This window comes from Trachypithecus francoisi, unplaced genomic scaffold (genome assembly GCF_009764315.1).
Source record: "Trachypithecus francoisi isolate TF-2019V2 unplaced genomic scaffold, Tfra_2.0 Lachesis_group10, whole genome shotgun sequence".
NCBI classification, from domain to species: Eukaryota; Metazoa; Chordata; class Mammalia; order Primates; family Cercopithecidae; genus Trachypithecus; species Trachypithecus francoisi.
Window position 1 is genome coordinate 49,673,534 of NW_022681455.1, and position 8,217 is coordinate 49,681,750.

The 8,217-nt window shown below is 36.5% G+C and overlaps 1 pseudogene across 1 annotated transcript; it reads left to right on the plus strand.

Moving 5' to 3' along the window:
* Window positions 1-2,076: 2,076 nt before the first annotated feature.
* On the plus strand, window positions 2,077-6,601 carry LOC117088535 (annotated as a pseudogene). Its single transcript, XR_004439245.1, has 2 exons — window positions 2,077-2,136; window positions 4,152-6,601. The product of XR_004439245.1 is annotated as a caspase-3-like (transcript).
* Window positions 6,602-8,217: the final 1,616 nt, after the last annotated feature.

Here is an 8,217-nt window from a genome sequence, read left to right on the forward strand (position 1 = left end):
ATGAGGTTACTTTCTTATGCATGATGAATGCCTTAAGGCAGTGGTTTTCAAACTTTTTGGTTTCAGAACCTTTTTATACTGTTAAAAATTAGTGAGGATTCAAAGAGCTTTAGCTTACGTGGCTTACAGCCACTAATATTTACCATATTAGAGCTTAAAATAATTCTATTACCTATTTCCATATTTTAAAACTCATTAAAATTTGTATTACTCTCAGAACATATCAGAAAGACTGATGTCATCATATGTATGCACATATATATTATATATATTTATATATATAATTGTTTTTTAGCTGCTGATAAATTTGTGATCTAAAATTGTGTCATGTTCATCTTTGCAATTCTTATAAAATATGCACTCAATGAATATTTGCTAAGCTGAATTGAAACAGCTGAAATAACAGTAAACTAGATTGAAAAAGAAATTACTTCCTCTAAAAATTGTAGTTGCCTACACTTCCTGCTTAAATTAAAAAAAATACTTCAAATGGCATACTATTGGAGAGAAGATTTTAAACATCATTCAGATCACAGGCTAATACGTTATCTTCTGTTGACAGCACTGAAGACTTTCTCTAAAGAGTCTTCAAATGCTCAGCAGCAAAGAGATAGATTATGTATAAAGCAGAATCTTCCTTTATGATCTTAGACATTTTTGAAAAATTAATGATAAGTATACTATCAATGTGTAACTTTCAACTATCAATTTGCTATCAACGTGCAATTTTCTCCTCCTTAAGCCTGTATATTAATGAAGATAAATATCAGTTCTAAATGTGCAGAAGATAGATGGGTATAATGAGAAAAGTTCTGAACTGGAACATTTAGATTTGAGTTTCAGCACTGATACTGTCTGGCTGTGTGATATTTTGGAGTCAGCAACTCTGAACTTTAAATTTTTATCTTTCCAATTAAGAGGTTGAATTATTATAATTCTGAAACAGGTGGTGGTAAAATGTCAAAAACTGGAGACTATCTCTAGCAGGTTATTTTAATTTTAAGAATTATCAAAAAGTCTCAAGAGGACACCCTAAATACTCTCTTCACATTCCTATGATACTATTTCCCTGAAAACAGCTAGAACTTTTATTGGGTTAAAATGATAAGCCCTTTACTTTTAGCTGTATAGCAAAATATTTTTACGTGCACAATTTTTGGAGGCAACTGCAGGAAATTTATAAACATTTCTCTTTATGGAACAATTTTTACCTTCTAGATTAGGAGAAAAGGCAAATATCATCCAGATTATATTTTAAACATGTTCATTCTTAACTAAATTTGATAGTGTGGGCATTTGGGAAAGTTTTTTCCAGTATTTCAGTTCTCAAATGACAAAAATTCTGCCCATGTTCTTTAGAAATAAAACTTTACAAAGATAGTTTTCTTTTTACTTGCCAATATGTTATTTTTCACATGGTATTAACCCACTGACAGACAATTGGCATAGTAAAATAATTTACACCAAAATATCATATTTTTATAATTTTAAATGCATAAAAATATCACAGGTTCAGAAGGACATTATAATGTCCCAAAACACTTTATTTGGTTAAATGTAATCTTTTGCTGTGCAAACTATGCCTATCTTATTTTTTAAAGAAAGAAAATTGCAGGCAGGCAGTAAAAAGGGATGGAGGGAGCGAAGGAAGAAAGGGAGGAAATAAAGAAAAAAAGTAAACACAGTGAGAAAATAGCCAATACTAGGCACTTCTTTGTATTGGAATGGCAATATGTTCTGAAATGAGTTGTCAGAATTATATGACATGCATGAGTGATAAATGATAAAACCATTCCAATAGGATTCTTAAAACTATCAAATTTAGAATGCCACCAGAATATTTTTTAATTACGAAAGCCATCTTGATGCAAAATTCAAATTGCAAGACTTCTTTTTTGTTTTTAAGTTTCACAATCCCTTGCTCCACTGCTGGTGACAGTTTTTCCTAATGTGAGACAGTGGTTTGTTTAAAATTTTTATTTTCTACAGAAAAAAATTCTAAACTGAAGGAACTGAGTGACACCAGCAGCCTGCTTCCGTGGTATTATCTGGACTTTTGAAATAAAGGAGCCATTAATGGAAGCTTTGACAGGTGATAGAAACAGAGCAGTCATTAACAAAAACTTTGTCCAGAAGGTAACAGGGGATGCTTTATTTTGCAGCCTCAAACAGTACTATTATGAGAAAAATGTACTAAATTAATTATTGACAAAATGCTGTGTTAAGGGAGTATTTTAAGCTCTACTTGTGATCAGAAGATACCTCCAGCTATTTTGAAGGTATATGGAGCAAATTGCCGGCCGGGGCAGGGGGAGCAGGTTTAAAGTTGTGATAAATTATACAGAACATGAAATTTGCCATTTTAATCATTTGTAGATGTATGGTTCAGTAGCATCAAGTACATTTGCATTGTTGTGCAGCCACTACCATCATCCATTTCCAGAACTTTCTCGACTCCCCAAAATGAAACACTGTAGTCATTAAACAATAACTCCTCATTCCTCCTTCCCTCTAACTCCTGGCCACCACCCATTTTCGGTCTGTATGGTTTGACTACTCCAGATACCGCATCTAAATGGAATCATATACTTACAAAATTGTCCTTTTGCATCTGACTTATTTCATTCAGCATAATGTCCTTCTGTCTTTTTTCTTTCTCCCTCATCCTCACGTCACAGCACATTGTTCTACTGTAAGGATATTTCTTAAATAGTACCTTATCTCCTTTCCCATTTACTACTGCCTCTTACCTAAACTTGTGCAATAACTTCCTGTCAGTTTCTTCAAATCTGTTCGTCTCCCATTCTACTTCCTGGTATGCTTATAAAAATACAGCATGTAAATGACTTTTACTTGTTCCCTACGGTCTGTAAGACATACAGAAATTACTCAGCATGCCATGCAAGTCTATTTACAATCTTTTAAGTTGGATATCTGGCCTCATAATCTAAGGTCTGACTGCAACAAAATACTTGTCGTTCTTCAAATATTTGCTCATGCTTTTCCCTCCTATGGTAATGTTACCTTCACTCTCTAAGACACACATAGATCTTTCATTTCCTGGTAAATAAGCTGCCTCACATCGTTCAATATTAAATTTATTACTGACCCCTCTTGTCATTTCATGTAAGTAATTTCTCTAATTTGTGCCTCAATTTTCTCTCCTGACAAATCATGATAATTATATAAAGAGGTAAGCCTTCTTAAGTTAACACTCTTAAGATATCAATTTGGGAATTTACCAGTTATGAAAAACTTGGACAAGTTAGATAACTTTTTTGAGTTTTATCATTTTTTAAGCTGAGAATACTTACATTATAAAAATAAAAAAATGTGGGAGATGTTCTATTGTGATTGTCATAAAATAAGTTGTCAGTGGATGGTAATTTTCATTATTTTTCCCATTACACATTTTTAGTGGTCTCAAGAAAACATATGAGGCTATAATATATATTAATCTACTTGGAGAACCAGAATTAATACTGGACTGATGTATCAATAATGAAAACTGAGATGTATTTAAATTAATTTAGTTATATATAGATGTCATGACTACTCTTATTGAAAACAAACAACTAAACCAAAAATTGATCAGCATAGCATTTTTAGCTGTATTAATGTTGAAACAATACAAGCAAGAAAACCAAATCATGTGAAAAGGCCTTCCTGAAACCATGGTCCATGGCTCTGCCTTCACGGAATAGGCCAAGTCATGTCTCTGCTCAAGATTGATTTTGTTGTGAGTTCTTGCTGTTCTCATGGTTGCTCCTTTCTGTATTTCTTTTTTTTTTTTTTTTTTTTTTTTTGAGACGGAGTCTCGCTCTGTCGCCCAGGCTGGAGTGCAGTGGCAGGCTGGAGTGCAGTGGCCGGATCTCAGCTCACTGCAAGCTCCGCCTCCCGGGTTTACGCCATTCTCCTGCCTCAGCCTCCGGAGTAGCTGGGACTACAGGCGCCTGCCACCTCGCCCGGCTAGTTTTTTGTATTTTTAGTAGAAACGGGGTTTCACCGTGTTAGCCAGGATGGTCTCGATCTCCTGACCTCGTGATCCGCCCGTCTCGGCCTCCCAAAGTGCTGGGATTACAGGCTTGAGCCACCGCGCCCGGCCTCCTTTCTGTATTTCTAAGAATTCTCTCGGCAGACGCGGATCGTAGCGGGTGGCTGCTGCTGTAAGGCGGTTGTGGCAGTTAATAAAGGTATCCGTGGAGAACACTGAAAGCTCAGTGGATTCAAAATCCATTAAAAGTTTGGAACCAAAGATCATACATGGAAGCAAATCAGTGGACTCTGGAATATCCCTGGACGACAGTTATAAAATGGATTATCCCGAGATGGGTTTATGTATAATAATTAATAATAAGAATTTTCATAAAAGCACTGGAATGGCATCTCGGTCTGTACAGATGTTGATGCAGCAAACCTCAGGGAAACATTCATAAACTTGAAATATGAAGTCAGGAATAAAAATGATCTTACACGTGAAGAAATTGTGGAATTGATGCGTAATGTTTCTAAAGAAGATCACAGCAAAAGGAGCAGTTTCGTTTGTGTGCTTCTGAGCCATGGTGAAGAAGGAATAATTTTTGGAACAAATGGACCTGTTGACCTGAAAAAAATAACAAGCTTTTTCAGAGGGAATTGTTGTAGAAGTCTAACTGGAAAACCCAAACTTTTCATTATTCAGGCCTGCTGTGGTACAGAACTGAACTGTGGCATTGAGACAGACAGTGGTGTTGAGGATGACATGGCGTGTCACAAAATACCAGTGGAGGCCGACTTCTTGTATGCATACTCCACAGTACCTGGTTATTATTCCTGATGAAATTCAAAGGATGGCTCCTGGTTCATCCAGTCACTTTATGCCATGCTGAAACAGTACGCCAACAAGCTTGAATTTATGAACATTCTTACCCAGGTTAACCGAAAGGTGGCAACATAATTTGAGTCCTTTTCCCTTGATGCTACTTTTCATGCAAAGAAACAGATTCCATGTATTGTTTCCATGCTCACAAAAGAACTGTATTTTTATCACTAAAGAAATGGTTGGTTGGTGGTTGTTTTTAGTTTGTATGCCAGGTGAGAAGACGGTATATTTGGTACTGTATTTCCCTCTCATTTTGACCTAGTCTCATGCTGCAGAGGGTACGTTAAGTCATACTCCTTCCATCAGGTGGAACCACTGTGAAGCTACCTCAAACTTACAGCCAAGTAGTTGTAATTGAATTAAATTAGGAATAAATAAAAATGGACACTGGTGCAGTCATTATGAGAGGCAATGATTGTTAATTTACAGCTTTCATGATTAGCAAGTTACACTGATGCTGTGCTATGAATTTTCAAGTAATCGTGGAAAAGTTAAACACTGGAGTAATGAATTTTTATGATATTCCCCCCACTTAAGACTGTGCATTCTAGTTTTGTCAAACTATAGAAATGATGATGTGGAAGAACTTAGGCATCTATGGGCATGGTCAAAGGCTCAAACCTCTTTTTTAGTATTGATATACAAAGATGACCTAACTGCATTTTTAGACCATTTATGTGGGATTATGGTTTTGTGATGTCTGTCCTGACCACTTTTGTTGTAAAAAATAATAATAATAATGTTTAATATTGAGAAAGAGACTAAGTATTTTATGTGAGAGGAAGTGTGAGCAAACTCAACTCTTTTAAGGCTAAAACATAACATTCATAGAGGGGTGGAGTTTTAACTGTAAGATGCTGCAATGCAGCTGATCTACCAGCATGAATACCTTCTGATTTGTCCCTACGCAGATCAGTTGAGCTTCACATACCAGCAATATATCTGAAGAGTTGTTATATCAAAAGCCCAAACTGTTGATTATTAGCCAGGTAATATGAATAAATTCTATAGAAACATATGAAAATACAACTTAAATAATAAAAAGTGGAATATAAGGAAAGCAATAAATGGATGGGCTGAGCTACCTCTAACTTGAGAGCAGATGGTTTGATCTTGAGCAGAGACATGACTCGGCCTGTTCCGTGAAGGCAGAGCCATGGACCATGGTTTCAGGAAGGGCCTGCAGCCCGCTTCTCCATACATAGTGGTGTGTGTGGACGATGCTGCCAGGGCACCATTGCCAAGTAAGAAAGTGAAGCAAATCAGAAACTTGTGAAGTGGAAATGTTCTAAATGTGATGAGTTACAATAAAAATCATAGTACTCTTTGTAGCACAATTCTTAAGAATGTTATTTTCTTTTGAAGTTTACAATCAAAGGAAAATAGTATGTTTTATACTGTTTACTGAAAGAAAAAGACCATGGCACATAGGACTCTAGGTGGCATCCAGCCGCAGGCTAAGCTGAGCATCCAGCCCGGGAGGCAAGCTCCAGGCCTCAGCAGGTGCTGCGCCGTCACTCACCGAGTCTCACTGGCTTTCAGTCTGACATTTCATGGGAGATTTCTTGTTGCTCAAAAAATGAACTTGCATTTGTCAATGACAGTTTTTTTTTCTTACTACATCTGTAACTTTTCTAAATACACATAGCATGTAATGGTATCTTAAAGTGTGTTCCTGTGTGACAATTTTGTACAAATTTGTTATGTTCCATTTTTATTTCAAAATATACATTCAAACTTAAAATTAAAAAAAAAAGAATTCTGTCTTCCCTGTCCCTTTCCCTATCTCACATTTTGTTATTATTAGCTGACAATATGTTCATCTCTTTTATAATACAGGAACAGCCTAAGAGCAGGAGCTATTAATATGTCTATCTCATTTATCTTCATGTCTACAGTACACACCACAGTGTCTATCTTATAGCATGGGTTCAATTAATGTTTAGTGACATTAAAAAAGGAGGAGGAAAAGAAGAAGAAAAATGCAAATAAACCTGGGAGAGAACACAGTGTCTAAAATGGTACTGTATTTTTGGATCCTTTATTGAGAATATTAGGTTACGTAGTAAAGAAATTTTGTATTTGATCTCTTACAACACAAAAGCCCTAGTAGTCAAATACCAGAGAGAAAGATTTTATACACAGTTGTAAAAAGGGCACAGAGAATACTGGTTTGAAAAGTTGTATATAAACAGCTCCTTCTTCATCATATTGCCCAGTAATGATTATTACTTCAAAGGTTAGTCTGGATAACATTGCTTGAAATCAGTTGTGTTCACCTTAGCACATGATCAGAACAGCCTGTGATTATTACGTTAATTCTGAAACCCAAACCCCTCTGTTTAAGTGTGAAGAAACTGAGACACAGAGGAGTTGTGAGGCATGTCTGTGCTTCTTATTATGAATATAATTTGATTCTGTGTAAAGCCTAGAGACTTCCAACTCCCATCATCTTTTATATCTCATTTTAGGGAAGATTGCAGATTCCTAAACCCCTAACATGCGATATAAAACAATAAATTTAACACAATTGATCTCATAGGTTAAATTTCCCTCAATTGGGATGCAAAGTTGTACAACTCACTTGGACTAAATCAAGGTCTGCAATCTTTTGTGAATACTCCATGTGTCCTATTCTTTAATCCTCCTCTAGTCTTCCCCATCATGAAATAGCAATTCCCTGATTCTAGTTGTTCGGTCCAAAAATCTTAAATGTAATCTTGATTTTTCTTTTTCCTCTTACATTCTACATCCGATCCATCTGCAAATTCTGACAAGCCTCCATTCAAGACATATTCAGGGCTGGGCGCGGTGGCTCAAGCCTGTAATCCCAGCACTTTGGGAGGCCGAGACGGGCAGATCACGAGGTCAGGAGATCGAGACCATCCTGGCTAACATGGTGAAACCCCGTCTCTACTAAAAAATACAAAAAACTAGCTGGGCGAGGTGGCAGGCGCCTGTAGTCCCAGCTACTTGGGAGGCTGAGGCAGGAGAATGGCGTGAACCCGGGAGGCGGAGCTTGCAGTGAGCTGAGATCCGGCCACTGCACTCCAGCCTGGGTGACAGAGTGAGACTCTGTCTCAAAAAAAAAAAAAAAAGACATATTCAGAATCTTACACTTTCTAATTATTGCACAGCAACTACTTTGTCCTAGGTACTTTCATCTCTTGTCTATAATATTTGCCATATTTTCTTGTCTCCTTATTTCAGCTCTTGCCTGAACATAGCCCAATCTTATATTACTAGAATAATCCTATGAAAACATCAATTATATTATGTCATTCCTCTGTTTAATTCCTCCAATGGCGTCCATTTCACTGTGAAACCAAGCCAAAGTCCTTACAAATGGCTCTCAA